Below are 27,864 nucleotides of genomic sequence, written 5' to 3'. Positions count from 1 at the left end.
AACATTGTTTCCTCGATGTTTTTATTGAGGAAAGGTTGTATGTGATACAACCAGAAGGTTTTGTCAATCCTGAAAGATGCTAACAAGTATGCAAAGATCCAACAATCCTTCTAAGGACTGGAGTAAGCACCTCGGAATTGGAATGTACGATTTGATGAGGTGATCAAAGATTTTGGGTTTATACAAAGTTTATGAGAAACTTGTATTTCCAAAGAAGTGAGTGGGAGCACTATAGAATTTTTGATGAGTATATGTTGTTAACATATTGTTGATCAGAAATGATGTAGAATTTCTGTAAAGCATACAGGGTTATTTGAAAAGTGTTTTTCAATGGAAAACCTGGATTAAGCTACTTGAACATTGAGCATAAAGATCTATAAGGATAGATAAAAAACGCTTAATAGTACTTTCAAATGAATACATACTGTTGGGGATATAACTATTTGTGTAAGCCGCCCAGGAGGGGCCGGGTTACACAAAGAGAAGCCCATCTGAAGCCCAAGACCAAGACGTGAAGATGGCGGTTTAGTAAAGAGTCTAAAGGCCCACAGGCGATTTATGGCCCATGGTGATAAACCTCCATGAGGGCGTGACTTGTATTGTAAGGTAGAAGTAACTAGTCACCGAGCCGGACACTGTTTATGAGCCGACCGGGACTCTGTAAGCCGGTGGGCGTCGACCCGTGTATATAAGGGGACGACCCGCTGGCGGCTTAGGGTAAGAAACAACAAATCGAGAACCGGGCATAGCGTATCTCGCTCCCTGGTCATCGAAACCTCAAGCAATTCCAACCCAACTAGACGTAGGCCTTCCTTCACCGTAAGGGGCTGAACTAGTATAAACCTCGCGTGTCCTTTGTCCCGATTAACCCCTTCAAGCTTCCTAGCTGCGATGGCTCCACGATTAAGTCCTTGCAAGAGGACATCTGCCGTGACAATTCCACGACAGTTGGCGCCCACCGTGGGGCCGGCGCACGGTGGATTTGATTTCTTGAAGGGCAGCTTCGAAGGGCTCAAGGGATACACAGTTGGCCGGATGACCAAGAGTCATCGCGGCAAGATCTACATCGACGATGAAGGCTGGGGCCCCGACGCCGGCTCAATTGAGTATGGATACCGGGTCCCCTTTGGCGGAATTCACGTCTTCATCGGCCGGATTGGTGAGCCGAGCCCTGAGCCGGACAGCTGCACCGACCTCGTCGAGACGGCTCAGCGTGCGAAACCCGCCCGAGCTCAACCCGTCTGAAGCGTGCCTTTGTGGGTTGCATCCACGGAGGTGAACTTCCTGAAGGATCTGAAGGTGATGGTGAGCCGGCCGTCCTCTCTGACGGTGATTCGTCCGCCGGCTCAACAGATTCGCTGTATCAAGTTCAAGATGGTGTGCTTGGGGCTGTTCCGATGGCAGCACTATTCCAGACCCCTCAGAGTCGCCAAACTGGGCAGGAGTCTTCATGGCTGGTACTCAACCCGGCCACTCTGGTGCCGTACCACTCTGGTGCGGAACGTGTCCTTGTGGACCTTCGAATTTCAGTAGGAGCTTGATCAGAAGTATCCTGATCATCATCAATAACTTCCTCTCTAGTCGGTGCAGGCACCTCAAGAACATTTTCTTGAGTTGCGCCATTTACCGGTTCAAGAGGCAATACTTCATCAAGTTCTACTTTCCTCCCACTTACTTCTTTCGAGAGAAACTATTTCTCTAGAAAGAATCCATTCTTGGCAACAAAGATCTTGCCTTCGGATCTGAGGTAGAAGGTATACCCAACAGTTTCTTTAGGGTATCCTATGAAGACGCATTTTTCCGACTTGGGTTCAAGATTTTCAGGTTGAAGTTTCTTGACATAAGCATCGCATCCCCAAACTTTTAGAAACGACAGCTTAGGTTTCTTCCCAAACCATAATTCAAATGGTGTCGTCTTAACGGATTTCGACGGAGCCCTATTTAAAGTGAATGCGGCAGTCTCTAAAGCATAGCCCCAAAAAGATAGCGGTAAATCGGTAAGAGAAATCATAGATCGTACCATATCTAATAGAGTGCGATTACGACGTTCGGACACACCATTACGCTGAGGTGTTCCAGGCGGCGTGAGTTGTGAAACTATTCCACATTTTCTTAAGTGTGTGCCAAATTCGTGACTCAAGTATTCTAGTCCACGATCTGATCGTAGAAACTTGATTTTCCTGTCACGTTGATTCTCAACCTCACTCTGAAATTCCTTGAAATTTTCAAAGGTTTCAGACTTGTGTTTCATTAAGTAGACATACCCATATCTACTCAAGTCATCAGTGAGGGTGAGAACATAACGATAGCCACCGCGAGCCTCAACACTCATTGGACCGCACACATCAGTATGTATGATTTCCAATAAGTTGGTTGCTCGCTCCATTGTTCCTGAGAACGGAGTCTTGGTCATTTTACCCATGAGGCATGGTTCGCACGTGTCAAATGATTCATAATCAAGAGACTCTAAAATTCCATCTGCATGGAGCTTCTTCATGCGTTTGACACCTATGTGACCAAGGCGGCAGTGCCACAAGTATGTGGGACTATCGTTATCAACTTTACATGTTTTGGTTTTCACACTATGAACATGTGTATCATTCCGCTCGAGAAAGAATAAACCATTCACCATCGGAGCATGACCATAAAACATATCTCTAATATAAATAGAACAACCATTATTCTCAGATTTAAATGAGTAGCCATCTCAAATTAAACGAGATCCCGATACAATGTTCATGCTCAAAGCTGGCACTAAATAACAATTATTAAGGTTTAAAACTAATCCCGAAGGTAAATGTAGAGGTAGCGTGCCGACGGCGATCACATTGACCTTGGAACCATTCCCGACGCGCATCGTCACCTCATCCTTTGCCAGTCTCCGCTTATTCCGCAGCTCCTGCTTTGAGTTACAAATGTGAGCAACTGCACCGGTATCAAATACCCAAGAGCTACTACGAGTACTGGTAAGGTACACACCAATTATATGTATATCACATATACCTTTTGTTCTGCCGGCCTTCTTGTCCGCTAAGTATTTCGGGCAATTCCGCTTCCAGTGACCACTTCCCTTGCAATAAAAGCACTCAGTCTCGGGCTTGGGTCCATTCTTTGGCTTCTTCCCGGCAGCTTTCTTGCCAGGCGCGGCAACTTCCTTGCCGTCCTTCTTGAAGTTCTTTTTACCCTTGCCTTTCTTGAACTTAGTGGCTTTATTGACCATCAACACTTGATGTTCCTTCTTGACTTCTACCTCTGCTGATTTCAGCATTGCAAATACCTCCGGAATGGTCTTTTGCATCCCCTGCATATTGAAGTTCATCACGAAGCTCTTGTAGCTTGGTGGAAGCGACTGGAGGATTCTGTCAATGACCGCATCATCCGGGAGATTAACTCCCAGCTGAGTCAAGCGGTTATGTAACCCAGACATAGTGAGTATGTGCTCACTGACAGAACTATTTTCCTCCATCTTACAGCTGAAGAATTTGTCGGAGACTTCATATCTCTCGACCCGGGCATGAGCTTGAAAAACCATTTTTAGCTCTTCGAACATCTCATATGCTCCATGTCTCTCAAAACGCTTTTGGAGCCCCGGCTCTAGGCTGTAAAGCATGCCGCACTGAACGAGGGAGTAGTCATCAACACGTGTCTGCCAAGCGTTCATAACGTCTTGGTTCTGTGGGACGGGAGCTTCACCTAGCGGTGCTTGTAGGACATAATCTTTCTTGGCAGCTATGAGGATGATCCTCAGGTTCCGGACCCAGTCCGTATAGTTGCTGCCATCGTCTTTCAGCTTGGTTTTCTCTAGGAACGCGTTGAAGTTGAGGACTACGTTGGCCATTTGATCTACAAGACATATTGTAAATATTTTAGACTAAGTTCATGATAATTAAGTTCATCTAATCAAATTATTCAATGAACTCCCACTTAGATAGACATCCCTCTTTTAGTCATCTAAGTATAACATGATCCGAGTCAACTAGGTCGTGTCCGATCATCACATGAGACGGACTAGTCAACGTCGGTGAACATCTTCATGTTGATCGTATCTTCTATACGACTCATGCTCGACCTTTCGGTCTTCTGTGTTCCGAGGCCATGTCTATACACATGCTAGGCTCGTCAAGTCAACCTAAGTGTTTGCATGTGTAAATCTGTCTTACACCCATTGTATGTGAACGTTGGAATCCATCACACCCGATCATCACGTGGTGCTTAGAAACGAATGAACTGTCGCAAACGGTGCACAGTTAGGGGGAACACTTCCTTGAAATTATTATGAGGGATCATCTTATTTACTACCGTCGTTCTAAGTAAACAAGATACAAAACATGATAAACATCGCATATAATCAAATAATAATAGTGACATGATATGGCCAATATCACATAGCTCCTTTGATCTCCATCTTGGGCTCCATGATCATCTTGTCACCGGCATGACACCATGCTCTCCATCATCATGATCTCCATCATCGTGTCTCCATGAAGTTGCTCGCCAACTATTACTTCTACTACTATGGCTAACACGTTTAGCAATAAAGTAAAGTAATTTACATGGCGTTTCTCAATGACACGCGGGTCATATAAAAAAATAAAGACAACTCCTATGGCTCCTGCCGGTTGTCATACTCATCGACATGCAAGTCGTGATTCCTATTACAATAGCATGAACATCTCATACATCACATATATATCGTTCATCATTCATCACGACTTTGGCCATATCATATCACAAAGCACTTGCTGCAAAAACAAGTTAGACGTCCTCTAATTGTTGTTGCAAGTTTTACGTGGCTGAAATAGGGTTCTAGCAAGAACATTTTCTTACCTACGTGAAAGCCACAACGTGATTTGTCAACTTCTATTTACCCTTCATAAGGACCCTTTTCATCGAATCCGCTCCAACTAAAGTAGGAGAGACAGACACCCGCCAGCCACCTTATGCAACTAGTGCATGTTCGTCGGTGGAACCGGTCTCACGTAAGCATACGTGTCCGGGCCGCTTCATCCCACAATACCATTGAAGCAAGATAAGACTAGTAGCGGCAAGAAGGTTGATAACATCTACGCCCACAACAAATTGTGTTCTACTCGCGCAAGAAGAACTACGCATAGACCTATCTCATGATGCCACTGTTGGGGAACGTTGCAGAAAACAAAAATTTCCTACGGCTTCACCAAGATCCATCTATGAGTTCATCTAGCAACGAGTAATCGGATGCATCTACATACCTTTGTAGATCGCGAGCGGAAGCGTTCAAAGAACGGGGATGATGTAGTCGAACATGACGTGATCCAAATCACCGGAGATCCTAGCGCCGAACGGACGGCACCTCCGCGTTCAACACACGTACGGTTAGCGTAACGTCTCCTTCTTCTTGATCCAGCAAGGGGGAAGGAGAAGTTGATGAAGATCCAGCAGCACGACGGCGTGGTGGTGGATGCAGGGCGTCACAGTAGCTGGGCTTCGCTTATACTACGAGAGAGAGAGATGTAACAGGGGAGAGAGAGGTGCCAAAAACTGAGGTATGAAGTCCTCCCTCTCCCCCACTATATATAGGAGGGCCTAGGGGGGGCGCCGGCCCTAGGAGATCCAATCTCCTAGGGGGGGCGGCGGCCAAGGGAGGTTTCCCTCCCCCCCAAGGCACCTAGGAGGTGCCTTCCACTATTGGGACTCTTCCCTTTTGTGAAACCCTAGGTGCATGGGCCTCTTGGGGCTGGTGCCCTTGGCCCATGTAGGCCAAGGCGCACCCCTAAAGCCCATGTGGCCCCCCGGGGTAGGTGGCCCCACCCGGTGGGCCCCCGGGACCCTTCCGGTGGTCCCGGTACAATACCGATAACCCCGAAACTTGTCCCGATGGCCGAAACAGCACTTCCTATATATAATTCTTTACCTCTGGACCATTCCGGAACTCCTCGTGACGTCCGGGATATCATCCGGGACTCCGAAAAATATTCGGGTTACTGCATATACATATCTTCACAACCCTAGCGTCACCGAACCTTAAGTGTGTAGACCCTACGGGTTCGGGAGACAGGCAGACATGACTGAGACGACTCTCCGGTCAATAACCAACAACGGGATCTGGATACCCATGTTGGCTCCCACATGCTCCACGATGATCTCATCGGATGAACCATGATGTCGAGGATTCAATCAACCCCGTATGCAATTCCCTTTGTCAATCGATATGTTACTTGCCCGAGATTCGATCGTCGGTATCCCAATACCTCATTCAATCTCGTTACCGGCAAGTTACTTTACTCGTACCGTAATGCATGATCCCGTGACCAGACACTTGGTCACTTTGAGCTCATTATGATGATGCATTACCGAGTATGCCCAGTGATACCTCTCCGTCATACGGAGTGACAAATCCCAGTCTTGATCCGTGTCAACCCAACAGACACTTTCGGAGATACCCGTAGTATACCTTTATAGTCACCCAGTTACGTTGTGACATTTGGTACACCCAAAGCACTCCTACGGTATTCGGGAGTTACACGATCTCATGGTCTAAGGAAAGGATACTTGACATTGGAAAAACTCTAGCAAACGAACTACACGATCTTATGCTATGTTTAGGATTGGGTCTTGTCCATCACATCATTCTCCTAATGGTGTGATCTCGTTATCAATGACATCCAATGTCCAGAGTCAGGAAACCATGACTATCTGTTGATCAACGAGCTAGTCAACTAGAGGCTTACTAGGGACATGTTGGTGTCTATTATTCACACATGTATTACGATTTCCGGATAACACAATTATAGCATGAATAAAGACAATTATCATGAACAAGGAAATATAATAATAATGCTTTAATTATTGCCTCTAGGGCATATTTCCAACATATGGCACCGCCCCATTACGTGCCAATACCACAGGGTCACTTCTCCAACCCCATGGAGAACTTAATCGCAGGATCCGCACGCTTGGCGGCTCTCCCAGTAGATGGTGATGATCCAACAGCGGTGGAAACCTGGAAGATCAGGGAACTTGTCCAAACAGCCCTGGCTCAGCAAGAGACCTACTCCTACAGCCGGGACATGATTCACTCAACTCCTCCGCCCTGGTTAGCTCCGCCTCGTCAAAACTGGAGCCCGAGTTACAGTAGACACATGGAGTCAGAGGCCTTGTCAAGTAGCGCTCAGCGCCGGAACCAGCCCGGTGGGTATAACACAGTTCAGGATCGGATACGTCAGGAGGACGAGCGGGCAGCTCAGCTAGCGGCTCAGCTAGCAGCCCAACAGGACTCACCGGCTTACCCGATGACTTCTGTTGAGGCGGGTGTTGCTACTAGAATCGGAGGAGATCCTTGTCTGATACCGGCTCTATGTAATGTACGTCTGCCCAAGGATTTCAAGGGACCTCGAAAGGTGCCGAATTATACAGCCGATTTACAGCCTGGGGCGTGGATTGAAAGTTACGAGATGGCCTTGGAGTTGCTGGAGGTTAGCGATGAAGCGATGGCTAAGTACTTCACCATGATGTTGGACGGAATGGCCCGTTCTTGGTTAAAGGGTTTGCCACCGAATTCCATTGGTTCATGGGCGGAGCTAAAGGCCCGTTTCATCCAGAACTTCAAGGACACTTGCAAGCAGTCTATGTCGATTATGGACCTGACAAATTGTAAGCAGGAGGAAGGTGAATCTACGACTCATTGGGTATGCCGGGTTAAAGATATAATACATTCGTCTGACAAGATGGATGCCGGCTCAGCAGTTCTCATGCTGGAGAAGAATTGCCGTTTTGAGCCTCTGAGACAGAAACTGGGGCGCCTTAAGTGTGATTGCAACGATATGGGGACGCTAATGGCGGCTTTAGTCAAGTATGCCGATTCTGATAGTACTAAGGATCCCGCGTCTGATGAGGAAAAGATAGGGAAGGGAAAGAAGAACGGCAATGGAAAGGGTCAGCAGCATAACCCGGTGAGTCAAGGAGGTAATAAGCGTAAGGCGGACGGTAACCCGGAATTTGTGGCGAATGCACAGGGTAACAATCAGAAGTGCAAAGGAAAGCCACCCCGGTTTGGCGGGTCAGGCCCGTCTCTTGAGCAATTACTCAATGAGCCCTGCCCGAAACACGGCACCCGGGAACGACCAGCGACTCACTTATGGAAGGATTGCGCAATCATGAAGGCTTTCAAGAATTCTAGTACATTTGATGGCAATCAAGGCCCAGGCGGCGGCTCAGGAGCTGGCGGCTTTCATGGCCCGGGCGGCGGTTCAGGATCCGGCTTTCAGGGAAGCCAGGGTGGTTATAATCAACAATAGTCTGGTCAAGGAGGTCAGCAGCAGCAGCAGTCGGGTTATCAGAGTCATCCCAAACAGCTAAACAGTGGGCAGTATCACGTGTTCACCACAAGTTTGTGTAAACGTGATCAGAAAGTTCATAAGAGGGTTGTGAATTCTGTTGAGCCGGCAGTCCCTCGTTACTTGAGGTGGTCGGAACAGCCCATTGTCTGGAGCAGGGAGGATCACCCTCCCCGGGTTGATAATCCGGGTCAACTGGCCTTGGTAGTGGCACCATAGGTTGGTGGTTATAAATTTACTAAGGTGCTGATGGATGGAGGTAGCAGCATCAACATCCTCTATTACGAGACCTTTCGGCGCATGGGCTTAACTGACAAGAATTTAAAGACTTCCAACACCGTCTTCCATGGAGTGGTGCCTGGTAAATCGGTGTATCCTGTGGGTAAGATTGAGCTAGAGGTGGCCTTTGGAGACGAGCATGATTCTAGGGCAGAAAAGTTAACTTTTGAGGTGGTAAAAATCAAGAGTCCATATCACGCTTTGTTCGGGCGGCCGGCTTATGCCAAGTTCATGGCGTGGCTGTGTTATGTTTATTTACAGCTCAAGATGCCGGGTTACAAGGGTACCATCACCGTGCATGGAAGCCGTAAGGTGTCCCTAGAATGCGAAGAAGGCAATGCGGCTTATGCCGAGTTTGTCTGTGCAGCAGAGGAGCCCAAATTTTATCAAGATAACGTTGACCCGGCGGATATGACTTCTCTCAAGAAGCCGACTACGGAGCATGACCCGGTCATGAAGTTTAAATCGGCTGTAGAGACTAAGCTTGTTGATTTTACTCCGTGCGATTCATCTAAGCAATTCAGCATCAGTGCCAACTTGGATCCTAAATAGGAAAGCGCGCTCATCGAGTTCATCCGTGAGAACCGGTACATCTTGGCATGGAAACCTTCTGACATGCCGGGTGTACCGAGAGGACTCGCTGAGCACACTCTTAATATTGATCCGAAGTATAAGCCGGTCAGGCAGTTTCTGCGGCTATTCAATGAAGAGCGACGAAAAGCTATAGGAGAAGAGGTCGCCCGGCTCTTGCGGCTGGGTTCATTATCAAAGTTTTTCCACCGGAGTGGTTGGCTAACCCGGTGCTCGTACTCAAGAAAAACGGCACCTGGCGGATGTGTGTGGATTACACGGACTTAAATAAGGCTTGTCCGGCTGATCCTTTTGCTCTCCCCCGTATTGATCAAATCATTGATGCTACGGCAGGTTGTGCGTGTTTGAGCTTTTTGGATGCTTATTCTGGTTATCATCAGATCAAGATGGCAGTTAAGGACCGGGAGAAGACGGCTTTCATCACCCCGTTTGGAGCCTTCTGCTATGTGTCTATGCCTTTTGGGCTCAAGAGTGCCCAGGCGACTTATCAACAGTGTGTACAGAATTGTCTCCACAATCAGATTGGGTGCAATGTTCATGCGTATGTGGATAACATAGTGGTGAAATCCAGAGAGGCGGAAACCTTGATATCTGATCTCAAAGAAACCTTTGACAATCTCCGGGTTTACAAAATGATGCTGAACCTGGAGAAGTGTGTATTTGGTGTGCCTGCAGGCAAGCTTTTGGGATTCTTGGTCTCAAACAGGGGCATCGAGGCTAATCCGGAGAAGATTAAGGCAATCACTTCTTTGGTTAAACCGGCATGTATCAATGATGTTCAGCGATTGGCGGGTCGTGTTGCCGCTTTAAGCCGGTTCATAAGCCGGTTAGGTGAGAAGGCCCTACCGCTGTACCAATTGATGAAGAAGGCAGACACCTTTGTCTGGAGTGATGCTGCTAATGCTGCTTTTGAGGATTTGAAGAGGCAGTTATCTGAGCCGCGGGTTCTTGCGGCTCCCATTGACAAAGAGCCTTTGCTGTTATATGTGCTTGCTAATTCACGAGCCGTCAGTGTGGCAATTGTGGTAGAGCGCAAGGAGGCCGGTAAGGAACATCCGGTTCAACGGCCGGTTTATTATGTCAGTGAGGTACTCATCGAGTCAAAACAAAGATATCCTCATTGGCAGAAACTTGTTTACGGGGTGTTCATGGCAAGCCGGAAGCTTAAGCAATACTTCCAAGGTCACCCTATCACTGTGGTAAGTTCTGCCCCCTTGGGAGACATTATTCAGAACAGAGAGGCTACAGGATGAGTCGCCAAATGGGCCATCGAGCTCGGGGCTCATGGTCTGAAGTATGTACCGTGCACTGCCATTAAGTCTCAAGCTTTGGTGGATTTCATCAACGACTGGACAGAGCTACATGCACCTGAAGAGAAGCCCGATAACACTTATTGGATTATTCACATTGATGGGTACAGACAGTTGGAAGGCTCAGGGGCTGGAGTTGTATTAACTTCCCCTCGAGGTGAGAAATTTTGTTATGTGCTCCGGCTTATGTTTCCTTGTACTAACAATGCAGCTGAGTACGAGGCCCTGCTCCATGGTCTTCGGATGGCCAAAGAGATGAACTTGAGCCGGGTAAGATGCTTAGGAGACTCAGACCTTGTGGCTCAACAGGTGTCAGGCAAGTGGGATTCTAAAGATCCCCTCATGGCAGCTTACCGTCGTGAAGTCGATGCTGTGGCTGGACATTTCAAGGGTTACGTAGTGGAACACATTGATCGAAGGAAGAATGAGGCGGCTGATGCCTTAAGCCGGCTGGGGTCTCAGCGTAAGCCAGTGCCGCCTAACACCTTTCTTGATGTTTTGCATAATCCTTCTGTTAAATTACCTACAGAGGAAGATCTGGCAATACCAGACCCGGAGGCAAAGCTGGTGGCGGCTCTCCATGTTATCCCGGATTGGACAGTGCCTTATTTGGCTTACATGACCCGGGGAGAGTTGCCTGAAGATGAGACCTTGGCAAGACAAATCGCCCGGCGGTCCAAGTCCATGACAATTGTCAATGGCGAGTTACATCATTACAACGTCACTGGAGCGATTCAACGTTGCGTGTCACCTACAGAGGGTCAGGAGATCCTTCGTGAGATTCATGAAGGCGATTGTGGTCATCACGCCGGCTCAAAATCTCTTGTGGCCAAAGCTTTCCGTCATGGGTTTTATTGGCTGACGGCTCATGCTGATGGGAAGACCTGGTCAGTAAATGTGACGGATGTCAGAAATTCTCACGACGAGCCCATGTGTCGGCTCAAGAATTGAGGATGATTCCAATTACCTGGCCATTTGCAGTCTGGGGGCTTGATATGGTCGGGCCTTTCGAAAGGTCTAAGGATAAAAAGACTCACCTCTTGGTGGTGGTTGACAAGTTCACAAAGTGGGTGGAGGCGGAGCCAGTCAGTAAGTGTGATGCAGCCACGGCGGTCCAGTTTATGAAAAAGGTGATTTTTCGCTTTGGTTTTCCACACAGTATCATAACTGATAATGGCACTAACCTTTCCAAAGGAGCTATGGAAGATTTCTGTCAACGAGAGCATATCCGGCTTGACGTTTCAGCTGTGGCTCACCCTCAATCTAATGGTCAAGCAGAACGAGCTAATCAAGAAATCTAGAAGGGTATCAAGCCCCGGCTCTTGGTCCCCTTGCAGCGGACGCCGGGTTGTTGGGTGGAGGAGTTACCTTCTGTACTCTTGAGCATCAATACTACACCTAACAGATCTACGGGTTACACGCCTTTCTTTATGGTGTATGGAGCAGAGGCGGTCCTGCCAAGTGACATCCGTCACGACTCACCCCGTGTGGCGGCTTATGTTGAGGAAGACAACGAAAAAGCTCGGCAAGATGCACTTGACCTATTGGATGAAGAGCGAGACTTGGCAATAGCCCGCTCGGCGATTTACCAGCAAGACCTGCGCCGCTACCACAGCCGTCGGGTTAAGTCCAGAACCTTTCAGGAAGGCGACTTAGTGCTCCGACTCATCCAGGATCAATCTGACATGCACAAGTTATCCCCTCCTTGGGAAGGACCCTTTGTGGTCAGCAAGAATCTGAACAACGGATCATACTGCCTTATCGACGTTCGGGAACACAAAGACTCACGTAAGTCGGAGGAGGAGACCCGTCGGCCGTGGAATATCGCTCATCTTCGGCCTTATTATACTTGAGCCGTCGGCTTGAATGTGTATATACTTATACTATGTATATTACATAAAGCAATAAAGCAGGACCTCTGTCCTTTTTTCCACTCCCAAAAAAGGTTTATGTGTTTTCTTTGTCAGGTGGTGGAGATAACCAAGGAGAAGCGGATCATATCTGAATCCGGCTTTCCTTTCGTTCGGTTTAGGATCATATCTGAATCTAGCCGTGATCACTTGGGGGCTTCCTGTTCAAACATAGGTCGTATTCGAACCAAAGAGAACATAGTTGTCGATACCCACTTGATCGGTATACTGCCAAACCCACTTGGGGGCTTCTTGATCATATTTGAATCATAGCTTAACCCCTTTTGGGTCTGACGTGGATTGTATTTGAATCAGTGTCATTAGACAACTCTTATGGTCACTTGGGGGCTTCCTGTTCAAACATAGGTCGTACTCGAACCAAAGAGAACATAGCTGTCGATACCCACTTGATCGGCATCGCCACAGCCACTGGGGACTAACAGATCGTATCCGAATCTTAGCTCAACCCCTTTGGAACGGTTCACTGATCGCATTCGAATCAGAAACCCTTGAATTTTGTTCATCATATTTTACAAGTGTCAACATTGGATATCTTGTGACCCTCTTGAAAATACAATGGAATACATTACAATCCTCCAGGATTAATACTGGTTACATCAGGTTGTTAAGTACCAGGTGAACTTGTATGTGCCAATTTTCAGGAGTTAAATTTACCCTCGGGGGTTGGTTTATATAAGCCGGAAAAGCAGCCGTAAGCATCACAGGGCAATGCAAGGTATTTCTGCAAAGGACATAACAGATTCATATAAACTACAAAGTGCATAGTGACGGCGGCTTATGCAAGTATTAAGGGCCATAAGCATGCGCAAAGGCATATCAAAACTCAAGGTATTTTTTACTCTGTTACAAGACTCCCCGAGTCTGAATGATGCGGCATTGTTTTTCTACAACGACATAAGCAGGTGGCGCCTGACAATGTACTCTTGGGGTTGATTTGAAGCCTCCGGGTTATCCTTCTCCGTCTCTCCGCCGGCTGCTTTGTCCTGGAAGGATGATGAGGCCCAGTCAATGCCACTCAAGGCCTCAAACTCAGCTTCATCATCTATTAAACCGGTTGGGTCGACTTCAGGAGCAAAGGTGTGCTTACGGGTTGGAGGTATCAAGCTGACATCGTCATAATGCGGCGTGGGGATTCTCCGATTCTTCTTGTCATAACCCGGCTGACACTTGGTGAGGTCAGTGTCGTTCCCAATAAGAGTAGCCACCGGATGTATATCCTTCACACAGGCGGTGAAATCCTTATCATTAAACACGGTGACATCTTCCTTTAAACTTGGATACCCAAGAGCAATATCAGCGGGGTCTAGTTCTGGAAGCCATGCCTTGGCCCGGCTCAATGCGGCTATAGCTCCGGCTCTTGCAGATGCTCATCTTAACTCTTGGATTCGCTGAGGTAGCACAGCAAGCCGCTTCAGCACATCTTGTAGGAGATAGGGAACATCATTTGATAAAGCCACAACGGCCAGAGCACGTTGTGACCCGGTGTAGAGCTGTTCCACCAGAGTATAAACCGCCTTCAGCTTGATCACCATGTTCTGCTTGAGATTTGTGCTCCTGGGGCCTGCGTTATTAAGCATAAGGTGAGTCAGAGGAAACAACTGAAATGGTCATTTAAAGTTTGAGTAAGTCACTCACCAAAGATTGATGAGACCATTCGAGATATCTGGCGCTTTAAGTTGGACAGTTCTGCCGTTGCTTCCGCAAGCGATGCCTCTGCTGTCTCGGCCCGGGTCACCAGTGCGGCCTTTTCATCAGCCCAAATTTTCTTCTACGATTCAAAATTTTTCTTCGGCTTCTCTTGTTCAGAGACGCTGAATTCAAATTTGGAGTTAGCCTTTTGAGTTTCAATCTCCTGGGCTGCCACGCGGTTCTTCAGGTCAACAATCTCCGATTCAAATTGACTTATGATGGCCTGCATTGCACCGGATAATAGTCAAGATTACGGTAAATAATATTAAGTCCCAAGCACTTTGCAAGCAAAGGTACTTGACACTTGGGGGCTAATGTATACTGAAGAACTTTCAATTACTACTCCGGCTCATGGAAATTAAGTCCCAAGCACTTTGCAAGCAAAGATGTTTGTCACTTGGGGGCTAATGTGTATCGCAAGTGCTACAACCGGGTTAAATGTCTTTTTCCTAAGCCGGATAAGCAGTGCTAGGCAATTTTCTAAAGTCTACAGCATATTTACTTATAAGCAATAGACTTGGGGGCTGGTACAGTTAGTATGGTTAAAGAAAGCTAGCATAAGTCATACCTCAGATTTTTGCTGTATTTGCTTCACCATGTCAATTTCCAGGTCATGGCTGCTATGTACTTGATTGATATAGCCGGAGACGATCTCTCCAATACTCAAATGAGTATAGTCAGTGACGTCCAGCTTGGCTTTTCGGTGTTCTACCAATTCCTCTTTAGAATACTTGGCAAGTACAGTTGGCTGTGCCGGCTCAACAAACTGAGTCTTGAGAATCTCAACTTCTGGATCATTTGCCTTGGCGGGGCTAGGAGCCTCCGGGTTACCAGAATCGTTGAGGGTTTTCTCAGCAGGCGGGTCAGAGGAAGATATAGGAACATCATGAGATGGTTGAGGCGGCGGCTCATGAGCAGAGGCGTCAGGAGCAGCTGTGCCCAGCTCTGGTTCAGTCACAACCGGCTCTTGGGGAGGCTTACTCTTTTTTTCCCTTTTGCTGGGCTTTACTTGCACACTGTGGAAAAGGTAGACAGGTTAAATACAAAAAATATGAGTAAAATAAGGCATAAGGTACAACAAGTTCATATTACCCGGGAGCAGTTTTGAAGGCTGGCATGTTGGACTGCATAGACTCACCGGAGGAAGGTGAAATATCCTGATAGTTGGAGTCAGAAGAATTGAGAGGCTGACGAATGAAACCCGCCAAAGGAAAAAGAAGGCGTAAATCGGAGATAACCTTAGCCTGGCGTTTCCTGGTCACATCAGGTAAGCCGGAGGAGAGTTCCGCGTCTTTGCTAGTCCGGGTCTGCCTCCGGCTCTCATAAATCTGTCGCTTCAAAAGAAATTGAGGGTCTTGGTAAGCTAAAGGATGTGAAAATCTTACTTTCCGGGTCACTCTTCGGATTTTCAACCTCGGTAAAGGCTCTGAGTCGGAGGAGATTATAGTTACCTCTTCAACAGCTTGGCTGTTGCCTGTATCCTCCTGAAAGGAATTAATTTCAATAACATGATGATAAAAGAGTCAGAGGAATTAGGAGTTACCTCTTCTTCATCATCCTCAGTATCATCCAGTTTCATCATATCTGAGGCGCTGGGTTTCCTCTTTCTTGAAGTTCCAGTCTTAGCGGTTTTTCTTTCGGCTCTTTTCGCTGCTCTGCCTTGTTTGGCAGCCTCATGGTCATACTTGACCTTCCAGAAGTCGCTATTTGCCTATGAATAAGGATAAAGGGTTATGAGTAAAGGTAAGGTATAACATAATAAAGATAATTGTGGAGGATAATAACTCACTCGAGGGCCGGGTTCTTCTTGCAGAAAGGAAGTAAGCCAAAGGCATTACTAGTCACAGTGCCCTCTTTCAGCAAAGACTGGGTTGTAGCTTCCACCGCATCATCTGGTAAGTCGTCAGGACTATGACGCAGTGGGTCATCCTGTTCGCTTGAGTAAGTACACATTAAGCCGGGGCGGCGGCTTAACGGAATCACTCGCCAAGCAACCCAGACTCGGACCAGGTCGATGCCATCTAAACCATTCCCCAAAAGAGCTTTGATTTTCTTAATAGTGGGGGTGAGTGACAGACGCTCAACAGCAGTCAACTTGTCCGGCAGCGGGTGGTTGGATTCAAGGCGCAAGGCGCGGAAGCCAGGCAGCGGGTTTTCACCAGCCGGAGAAGTGTCCTGGCAGTAGAACCACGTTTGGTTCCAATCCTTTGGATGACTCGGCAGTTCAGCATAAGGGAAAAGGTAGTCTCTCCGTCGCTGAATTGAGATGCCACCAAGTTCTAGACTGGGTCCGTTGGCGCGCTCATTCTGCCGGTTCAAATAGAACAACTCCCTGAACAAAAGTAGGCTGGGTTCTTCTCCAAGGTAGACCTCACCAAAAACTTGGAAGTTGCAGATATTTGACACGAAATTGGGCCCGATGTCTTGAGGTCTTAAGTCAAAGAAATGCAGGACGTCTCTAAAGAATTTTGAACCGGGAGGGGCAAATCCCCGGCTCATGTGATCGGTAAAAATGATCACCTCCCCTTCCTTGGGTTGAGGTTTCTCTTCAGATGGTTCAGGAGCACGATAAGACATGACATCCTTCTTGGGCAGATGGCCAGACTTTACAAACTCGGACAGTTTGTTCTCTGAAACAATGGATGGGACCCAGTTGCAGGTAACCGGAGGTTTAACAGCTTTGGGTGCCATTGGGTAAATTGAAGCCTACAACAAGATAAAGGAAATTTTTCCGGTTTATTATAACCCGGAGAATAAACATTATTGGGTTATTTAAAATGGCGGCTTAAGAAGGGGCCTAATGACATGCAGGTAACTATGTGATAATGTTTAACAGCTACAGGTATTAAAGATGATTAAGGTTTTCTTAAGTTGCCAGAGGCAAGCGGTGCTGACAGCCGGTATTATCTTAAACCGTCTAGGCGGACTACTATGGCTGAAACAGAGTCAACAGACGCAGTTTTTTGGCTAAGTGTGGAACAAACAGGTTTCACAAGTTGCAATCATTATTTTGGATCAAACGATGCTCTGGAAAGGAAAATATTTCTAGATCTAAAACAGTACAGAGAAGTTCATATACTCGCGGAAGGCTTCCAAAACAAGGGAAATGAGATCTGTTCTCATACAAGATAAGCACAAACATTTTCCGCAACATTTCTAAGTTGTTTTTATAATCTAAACAAGGCATTGGAGGTGAGAGCTAATGGAGGTTTGTGTCGGGCGGCGATGAACGACGACGAACTCAAGACGGTTTCAATGCAGATCTGAGAAAGGGGAAAAGAGGAACTCACAGATGCGAAAGAACTGCGGAGGGTCGCCGTCGTTTTCTGGTCAAGATCAGGGTGATGCAGCGGCCTGAGTCGGTGAAGACGAGGGGGTCGACGACGGCGGCGGCGGCGGAGCTTGAGCAGCAAAGAAGGAGGTGCGAGGAGGAAGACGACTGAAGGAAATGAAAAAGACCTAGGTCGCATCTATTTATAAGGAGGGGCCGACCAAGATGGCGCGAGAAACGAGGAGACAGAATATCATTTTACAACAACCCCGACGCCTCGATTTTCGGGATGGTCAGTAAATGCAAAGATCCGTTGGAGGATATGATGGAATAAAATATGAGTTTTATTGAAGATGATGTCACGGATATTTAACCCGGATCCAGATGATGACGTCATGGCGGGTTAAAGTTTCCGCACAAAACAGAAGACTGAAGGCCAGTTCATAAGGTTTTTAAAGATTGACATGAACCGGTTCAAATCAATCTGGGGCCTAATGTTGGGGATATAACTATTTATGTAAGCCGCCCAGGAGGGGCCGGGTTACACAAAGAGAAGCCCATCTGAAGCCCAAGACCAAGACGTGAAGATGGCGGTTCAGTAAAGGGTCTAAAGGCCCACAGGCGATTTATGGCCCATGGTGATAAACCGCCATGAGGGCGTGACTTGTATTGTAAGGTATAAGTAACTAGTCACCGAGCCGGACACTGTTTATGAGCCGGCCGGGACTCTGTAAGCCGGTGGGCGTCGACCCGTGTATATAAGGGGACGACCCGCTGGCGGCTTAGGGTAATAAACAACAAATCGAGAACCTGGCATAGCGTATCTCGCTCCCTGGTCATCGAAACCTCAAGCAATTCCAACCCAACTAGACGTAGGCCTTCCTTCACCGTAAGGGGCTGAACTAGTATAAACCTCGCGTGTCCTTTGTCCCGATTAACCTCTTCAAGCTTCCTAGCTGCGATGGCTCCACGATTAAGTCCTTGCAAGAGGACATCTGACGTGACAATTCCACGACACATACCGTGACAGGATTTTGAAGGAGTTCAGAATAGATCAGCAAAGAAGGAGTTCTTGGCTGTGTTACAAGGTGTGAGTATTGAGTAAGACTCAAGACCTGACCATGGCAGAAGAGAGAGAAAGGACAAAGGTCGTCCCCTATGCTTTAGACGTAGGCTCTACAGTATGCTATGTTGTGTACCGCACCTGAAGTGTGCCTTGGAATGAGTCAGTCAAGGGGTACAAGAGTGATCCAGGAATGGATGACATGACAGTGGTCGAACTTATCCTTAGTAACTAGTGGACTAAGGAATTTTCTCGTTTATGGAGGTGGTAAAAGAGTTCATCATAAAGGGTTACGTCGATGCAAACTTTGACACTAATCCGGATGACTCTGAGTAGTAAACCGGATTCGTATAGTAGAGCAGTTATTTGGAATAGCTCCAAGTAGCGCATCGTAGCTGCATCTACAAGATTACATAAAGATTTGTAAAGCACACATGGATCTGAAAGGTTCAGACCCATTGACTAATAAACCTCTTTCGCAAGTGAGATATGAACAAACCCCATGGGCGTTGGATTCATTAGAATCACATAGTGATGTGAACTAGATTATTGACTCTAGTGCAAGTGGGAGACTGTTGGAAATATGCCCTAGAGGCAATAATAAAATGGTTATTATTGTATTTCCTTGTTCATGATAATTGTCTATTGTTCATGCTATAATTGTATTAACTGGAAACCGTAATACATGTGTGAATACATAGACCACAACATGTCCCTAGTAAGCCTCTAGTTGACTGGCTCATTGATCAATAGATGGTTATGGTTTCCTGACCATGGACATTGGATGTCGTTGATAACGGGATCACATCATTAGGAGAATGATGTGATGGACAAGACCCAATCCTAAGCATAGCACAAGATCGTATAGTTCGTGTGCTAAAGCTTTTCTAATGTCAAGTATCATTTGCTTAGACCATGAGATTGTGCAACTCCCGGATACCGTAGGAATGCTTTGGGTGCACCAAACGTCACAACATAACTGGGTGGCTATAAAGGTGCACTACAGGTATCTCCGAAAGTGTCTGTTAGGTTGGCACGAATCGAGACTGGGATTTGTCACTCCGTATGATGGAGAGATATCTCTGGGCCCACTCGGTAATGCATCATCATAATGAGCTCATTGTGATTAAGTAGTTGGTCATGGGATCATGCATTACGGAGCGAGTAAAGTGACTTGCTGGTAACAAGATTGAACGAGGTATTGGGATACCGACGATCGAATCTCGGGCAAGTAACGTACCGATTGACAAAGGGAATTGTGTACAGGATTGCTTGAATCCTCGACATTGTGGTTCATCCGATGAGATCATCGTGGAACATGTGGGAGCCAACATGGGTATCCAGATCCCGCTATTGGTTATTGGCCGGAGAGTTGTCTCGGTCATGTCTGCATGGTTGTCGAACCCGTAGGGTCTACACACTTAAGGTTCGATGATGCTAGGGTTATTAGGAAGACTTGTATGTGATTACCGAATGTTGTTCAGAGTCCCGGATGAGATCCCAGACATCACGAGGAGTTCCGGAATGGTCCGGAGGTGAAGATTTATATGTGGGAAGTTGTGATACGGTCACCGGAAATGTTCGGGGGCATATCGGTATTGTACCGGGGCCACCGGAGGGGTTTCGGGGGTCCACAGGGAGGGGCCACCTCTCCCGGAGGGCCTTATGGGCTATAAGGGGAAGGGAACCAGCCCCAAGCGGGCTGGGGAGCCAACCCCCCAAGGGCCCATGCGCCTAGGGTTGGGGGAAACCCTAAAGGGGGTGCCCCCCCTTGGCTTGGGGGGCAAGCCCCCTCCCCCTTGGCCGCCGCCCCCCTCTAGATCTCATCTAGAGGGGGCCGGCCCCCTTTCCCCTTCTCCTATAAATAGAGGGGCAAAGGGAGGGCTGCACCACCACATCCAAGGCGCAGCCCCTCCCCTCCCCAACACCTCTCCTCCTCCGCGTGAGCTTGGCGAAGCCCTACCGGAGAACTGCCACTCCATCACCACCACGACGTCATGCTGCTGTTGGAGCTCTCTTCCTCAACCTCTCCCTCCTCCTTGCTGGATCAAGGCACAGGAGACGTCTCCGTTCCGTACGTGTGTTGAACGCGGAGGTGCCGTCCGTTCGGCGCTAGGATCATCGGTGATTTGGATCACGATGAGTACGACTCCATCAACCCCGTTCTCTTGAACGCTTCCGCTTAGCAATCTTCAAGGGTATGAAGATGCACTCCCTCTCTCTCGTTGCTAGTATCTCCTAGATTGATCTTGGTGACACGTAGGAAAATTTTGAATTATTGCTACATTCCCCAACAATTGGCACCAAGGCCCCGCCGCAGGCCTCCCTAGGCCCACTCCCCCGTCTAACCCTAGAGCCTGTTCCCTCTCTCGGTCTCTTCCTCCCCTCGTTCCAGCGACCGCCGCCACACATGCCCGCATTCATCGAGCCGAGGGAGAGGAGCTCCTTCGCTCGATCCCCATCCCTCTCTCCTTCGTTCACTCATCTCCCCCTCACCCTCTCGATCTCCCACACGTATACAACCAGCGCCTCCAAGGGAGACGCCCGATCGATCCCATCCTTCCTCCTGCACCGCACACATGCCCCGCGTCACGTCCTCACACTCCACCGCCTTGCTCCCTCTCCCCGTCCCTCCAGTGTCGCTATCGCCCTGCCTCCGTTCGGCTCCCTCGCCGGAGGCCGCCACCGCGACCCTGCTGGACATCGGCAACCCGGAGCACCGCGCCTCGGCCCCTGCCATGGGCACTGCGCCTGTCTTTGTCGCCCAATTGGAGTAGGACCCCGCCATGGACGAACGGCTCTGCCAAGCTCCGCCTTGCCGCCGTTCTGCACTCGTTCCAGCTGGGAATCAAACGGATCCGTCTTTCCCGCGTCCCCGCTGGCTCTTTTCGCCCTGCCTCCTCGCCCGCTCCGCTTTGACCAGATCACCAGGTCCCTTGCACCAGCGCCACGACTTCCTCCTCTGCTCACGAGCTCGGCTTCGCTACTGCGCCTCCCTGGCCTCGCTGCCTCCGCGGGGCAGCAGTAGCACATCCACCTTGCTGTCGACCTCTTGTTGCCGTGGACCCAAGGCCACCGCACTGTACAACTACGGCAAGATGCACCCTGGGTTTGCCAAGACTCTATGTTGGACCTTGTGGACGACTACAGAACCCGAGACCAGGATTTTCGCCAAGTCCCTCGACGACAAGTGCGTGACTACGTAGATTGTACCAAGTACCCCTTCGTTTCGTCGAGACCGGCAAGTCCGAAGACCGCGTGTACCTCTACCGTTGCCAAGTACCTCTCGGATCCGACAAGTACCCCGATGACATGTGTACCACTACGCCCGAAGACCTTGGATGCGCCAAGTTCTACTACATGGACCGCCAAGTTCTTGTACCGGCGACTCGAACATCTATGAAAACGTGTACCTCTACCCCCGTCTTCAGAATTGCCAAGAACGCCAAGTACCCCGACGCCCGATGCCTAGAACGACTACCGTTGTTGTGGATCCGACAAGACCAAGTGTATGACTACCGTCAACATGGATTCGTCAAGTTCCCCGATGACCGTGTACCACTATCGCTCCCCGAACATGAACGACCATTTCCTCTTCGACTCGTGAACCACTACTTCCACTACCATCGCCGAGGACCGATAGTACCACTACTTCTACTACCGTCGCGGAATGACTACTTCCTCTACGAACTCGAACCGCTCGAGAATGCTCCCTTGGAAGGTATAACCACCGAGATGACGCCCGTGAGCGAATGTTGTGTGATGTATGAGATGCTCGTGGTTGCACCGTGTCCGAGTTGTTCTTCGCGAGTTCCTCGTTGCCTTGCCGTCGACATGTGGGGACCCGGTATCCGGGAGCACCCCATCTTCTTGCATGACACACTCACACCCACTTCCTTTTGCACCGGTATCCCCGTGAGCTACCGGATCATCGGAATGTTGCCGCGGCTCATTTCCGTTTCGTTGTCGTGGCACCCCTTTCTTTCTACCACGGTGACAAATGCTTCATAATGCTCTTGTCAACTTTTAATAAAAATTGCATAAACTTGCACATGTCATCCGCATCATGATAACAACATTTTAAAATGGGTAAAATTGTTGTTTGCATTAAATTGTTAATGCACATGAGGATTTACGGGAATTGTTGTTTGATGTTTCCGGCCTCATTTAAAATGCCTAGCTGTGTATTTTACTCATGTTTCACCTCTTGCCATGTTAACCAACATTTAATTTTGTTGAGTACCTAATCGGGAGTGAACTAAATAATGGAATGTGGTGTTCTGTCAATATGCATCCCGATGCATATTGAGCTCCACTTAACTTGCAGTGTTGTTTGTACACTTTGCCATGCCATGCCTAATTAAACCGGACATGCATCATACTTGGTTGTGCATCATGCCATGCTTATGTGGTGGTTGTTTACTATGTTGTTTGCTTCTTTCCGGTGTTGCTTCTTCGGGTTAGTTCCGATAACGTCGCGTTTGTGAGGATTCATTCGACTCCGTCCGTGTGTCTTCTTCATGGACTCGTTCTTCTTCCTTGCGGGATCTCAAGCAAGATGACCATACCCTCGAAATCACTTCTATCTTTGCTTGCTAGTTGCTCGCTCTATTGCTATGCTGCGCTACCTACCACTTGCTATATCATGCCTCCCATATTGCCATGTCAAGCCTCTAACCCACCTTTCCTAGCAAACCATTGTTTGGCTATGTTACCGCGTTCGCTCAGCCCCTCTTATAGTGTTGCTAGTTGCAGGTGAAGATGAAGTTTGTTCCATGTTGGAACATGGATATTGTCGGGATATCATTATTACATATCTTGTTTACTTTAATGCACCTATATACTTGGTAAAGGGTGGAAGGCTCGGCCTTATGCCTGGTGTTTTGTTCCACTCTTGCCGCCCTAGTTTCCGTCATACCAGTGTTATGTTCCTTGATTTTGTGTTCCTTACGCAGTTGGGTTATAATGGGAACCCTTTGACAGTTCGCCTTGAATAAAACTCCTCCAGCAAGGCCCGACCTTGGTTTTACCATTTGCCACCTAAGCCTTTTTCCCTTGGGTTCTGCAGACTCAAGGGTCATCTTTATTTTAACCCTCCCCCCGGGCCAGTGCTCCTCTAAGTGTTGGTCCAAAACTAGAGCCCCTTGCAGCGCCACCTCGGGGAAACTTGAGATTTGGTTTTAGTTGTACGGATTGCTTATCCGGTGTGCCCTGAGAACGAGATATGTGCAGATCCTATCGTGATTTGTCGGCACATTCGGGCGGCTTTGCTGGTCTTGTTTTACCATTGTCGAAATGTCTTGTAACCTGGATTCCGAGTCTGATCGGGTCTTCCTAGGAGAAGGAATATCCTTCGTTGACCGTGAGAGCTTGTGATGGGCTAAGTTGGGACACCCCTGCAGGGTTTTGAAATCTCGAAAGCCGTGCCCACGGTTATGGGCAGATGGGAATTTGTTAATGTCCGGTTGTAGAGTACTTGAAACTTAACTTAATTAAAATGCATCAACCGCGTGTGTAGCCGTGATGGTCTCTTTCCGGTGGAGTCCGAGAAGTGAACACGGTTCTTGTGTTATGTTTGAACGTAAGTTGTTTCAGGATCACTTCTTGATCATTATAGCTTCTCAACTGAGCTTTGCTTCTCTTCTTGCTCTCATTTGCGTAAGTTAGCCACCATATATGCTAGTGCTTGCTGCAGCTCCACCTCACTACCTTTTCCTACCCTTAAGCTTAAATAGTCTTGATTGCGAGGGTGTGAGATTGCTGAGTCCCCGTGACTCACAGATACTTCCAAACAGTTACAGGTGCCGATGATACCAGTGCAGGTGACACAACCCGGCTCAAGTGGGAGTTCGATGAAGATCTTGTTCGTTGTGTTGTTTCGCTTCCTGTTGATCAGTAGTGGAGCCCAGTTGGGATGATCGGGGATCTAGCAATTGGGGTTGTCTTCTTTTATTTTGGTTCCGTAGTCGGACCTTGTTTGTCTTCTGGATGATGTATGCTATATTTATGTATTGTTTGAAGTGGCGATTATAAGCCAACTCTTTATCCCTTTTTTATTCAGTACATGGGATGTGTAAAGATTACCCCTCTTGCGACATGCCTACTATGCGGTTATGCCTCTAAGTCGTGCTCGGACACGTGGGAGATATAGCCGCATTGTGGGTGTTACAGATGGTCTGCCTCGGAATCCACGCCGTATGACTGCTCATACGAGCGCTTGCGGTCGTATGAAATGCTGTCTTTTGTGTTGTTTCTTCTGGCAGGCCTCTTGTTGATCCCTTCTTTCTTCATTTCCATTCCTTTCCGTGTTCTCATGTGATTTCTTCCCTTCTTAGCCCATTTCCTGTGAAAACACATCAAAGAGAGGATTTTTGGAATTCTTTGCATTCATTAGTCATTAGTAGCAATATCAAAGCGAATATCTTGGTTTAAACTAAGGGTGAATGAGTGTAAAAATATCACTCATCAATGGGCGTATCGATTCACTTTTTTTTCTACGTAACATACGTGTGCGCTCGCATGAGTGGTCTCGCTAGCTGGGCTGGCTAACATGGCTATCTTGTAGGACTTTTGTTTTGTTTTTTCTTTTCTTTCTGTTTAAGCCAAGATTTTAATATGGTTTGAATTGGCTTAAATTCAACCAATTTCAAATCCTTTGAACTCAAACCTATTTGACAAAAAACTAGGGGAAATATATATTTTAGGAAAATTATTTCCCTGCACACATGCAATTTTAAAAAAGGGTTTTATGCAAATGGAAATTCATGTAGCCATTAATTAAACTCCAAATGACTTTAGGTTTTAAGAAATGGTCATTCTAGTTTCCAAAACTCCAAATATGTAGTGAAGACATGAAATGCAATGTTTCTAAATGCACATCCTAAAATTGGAAAATTTGGGATGCGACAAAACTAACCCCCTTAAGAGTAATCTCGTTCTCGAGATTCGGCGTGGTTCGCAAATAGGTGTGGTTGATTCTCTTGAAGATCATATTCTCACTCCTATGTTGCCTCCTCTTCGGTGTGTGGTCACACAAAACTTTACAGAACTTTATAACACTGGTTCGAGTGACTCTCTCAGTTGTTTCCAAGATCTTAACTTGTTTCTCCTCATAGGTAAGATCCTATCATATCTGAACTTCCTCTAGAGGTACCATGTCTCTCAAGGGCATGCCCATCATATCCGGGTAACACTCATTCAGCTAAGAAATGTGGAACACATCGTGAACTGTTGACAATTTCTCTCATAATTCCAATTGATAAGCTACTTCGCCCTCACGACAAGTACTTTGTAAGGTCCAAATCTTCGTGCTAACTTCTTGATTCCAAATCATTTCACCTCGGAAGCAATGAAACTATGAGATAAGCTTTATCTCCAGCTTTATAGGTGACTTCCTTCCTCTTGGCATCAACATAGATTTTTTATCCAGATTGAGCGATCTTGAGACGGTTGCGAAGCAACTTAACCTTCTCCTCTGTTTCATGAATGATGTCAGTCTCATACAAACTCCTTTCTTCCACGCCACTCCAAAGCGGTGGGGTTCTGCACTTGCATCCATATAGTGCTTCAAAAGCTGTCATTTCCAATGCTTGCGTGGTAGGTGTTGTTGTAGGAGAATTCTACATATGGTATATTCTCATCCCAACTTGATCCGTAATCGAGAGCATAAGCTCTTAGCATGTCCTCTAATACCTGGTTTGCCCTTTCAGTCTGGCCGTCGATCCGTGGGTGAAATGCTATGCTGAATTTGTTGGGTTTCATAGTAATTTCAAAAAAATTCCTACGCACACGCAAGATCATGGTGATGCATAGCAACGAGAGGGGGAGTATGATCTACATACCTAGTAGATCGACAACGGAAGCGTTTGGTTGATGTAGTCGTACGTCTTCACGATCCGACCGATCAAGCACCGAAACTACGGCACCTCCGAGTTCTAGCACACGTTCAGCTCGATGACGATCCCCGGACTCCGATCCAGCAAAGTGTCGGGGAAGAGTTCCGTCAGCACGACGGCGTGGTGACGATCTTGATGCACTACAGCAGCAGGGCTTCGCCTAAACTCCGCTACAGTATTATCGAGGACTATGGTGGCTGGGGGCGCCGCACACGGCTAAGGAAAAGATCACGTGGATCAACTTGTGTGTTCTAGGGTGCCTCTGCCTCAGTATATAAAGGACCAAAAGGGGGGAGGCTGGCCGGCCACATAGGGCGCGCCAGGAGAGTCCTACTCCCTCTGGGAGAAGGATTCCCCCCCCCCCAATCCTAGTTGGAATAGGACTTGTGGAGGGGGGAAAAGAGAGAGAGGGGCCGGCCCCCTCTCCTTGTCCAATTCGGACCAAGGGAGGGGAGGGGCGCGCGGCCCATGTAGGGCTGCCTCTTCTCTTTTCCATTAAGGCCCATCATGGCCCATTTAGCTCCCGGGGGGTTCCGATAACCTCCCGGTACTCCGGTAAAATCCCGATTTCACCCGGAACACTTCCGATATCCAAACATAGGCTTCCAATATATCAATATTTATGTCTCGACCATTTCAAGACTCCTCTTCATGTCCGTGATCACATCCGGGACTCCGAACAACCTTCGGTACATCAAAATGCATAAACTCATAATATAACTGTCATCGTAACCTTAAGCGTGTGGACCCTACGGGTTCGAGAACAATGTAGACATGACCGAGACATGTCTCCAGTCAATAACCAATAGCGGGACCTGGATGCCCATATTGGCTCCTACATATTCTACGAAGATCTTTATCGGTCAGACCGCATAACAACATACGTCGTTCCCTTTGTCATCGGTATGTTACTTGCCCGAGATTCGATCGTCGGTATTCCAATACCTAGTTCAATCTCGTTGCCGGCAAGTCTCTTTACTCATTCTGTAATACATCATCCCGCAACTAACTCATTTAGTTGCAATGCTTGCAAGGCTTAAGTGATGTGCATTACCGAGAGGGCCCAGAGATACCTCTCCGACAATCGGAGTGACAAAACCTAATCTCGAAATACGCCAACCCAACATGTACCTTTGGAGACACCTGTAGTACTCCTTTATAATCACCCAGTTACGTTGTGACGTTTGGTAGTACCCAAAGTGTTCCTCCGGTAAACAGGAGTTGCATAATCTCATAGTTATAGGAACATGTATAAGTCATGAAGAAAGCAATAGCAACATACTAAACGATCGGGTGCTAAGCTAATGGAATGGGTCATGTCAATCAGATCATTCTCTCAATGATGTGATCCCGTTAATCAAATAACAACTCATTGTTCATGGTTAGGAAACATAACCATCTTTGATTAACGAGCTAGTCAAGTAGAGGCATACTAGTGACACTTTGTTTGTCTATGTATTCACACATGTATTATGTTTCCGGTTAATACAATTCTAGCATGAATAATAAACATTTATCAT

This window comes from Triticum urartu, chromosome 2, assembly GCF_003073215.2.
Source record: "Triticum urartu cultivar G1812 chromosome 2, Tu2.1, whole genome shotgun sequence".
Lineage (NCBI taxonomy): Eukaryota > Viridiplantae > Streptophyta > Magnoliopsida > Poales > Poaceae > Triticum > Triticum urartu.
Note: the sequence above shows the minus strand (reverse complement) of the source record.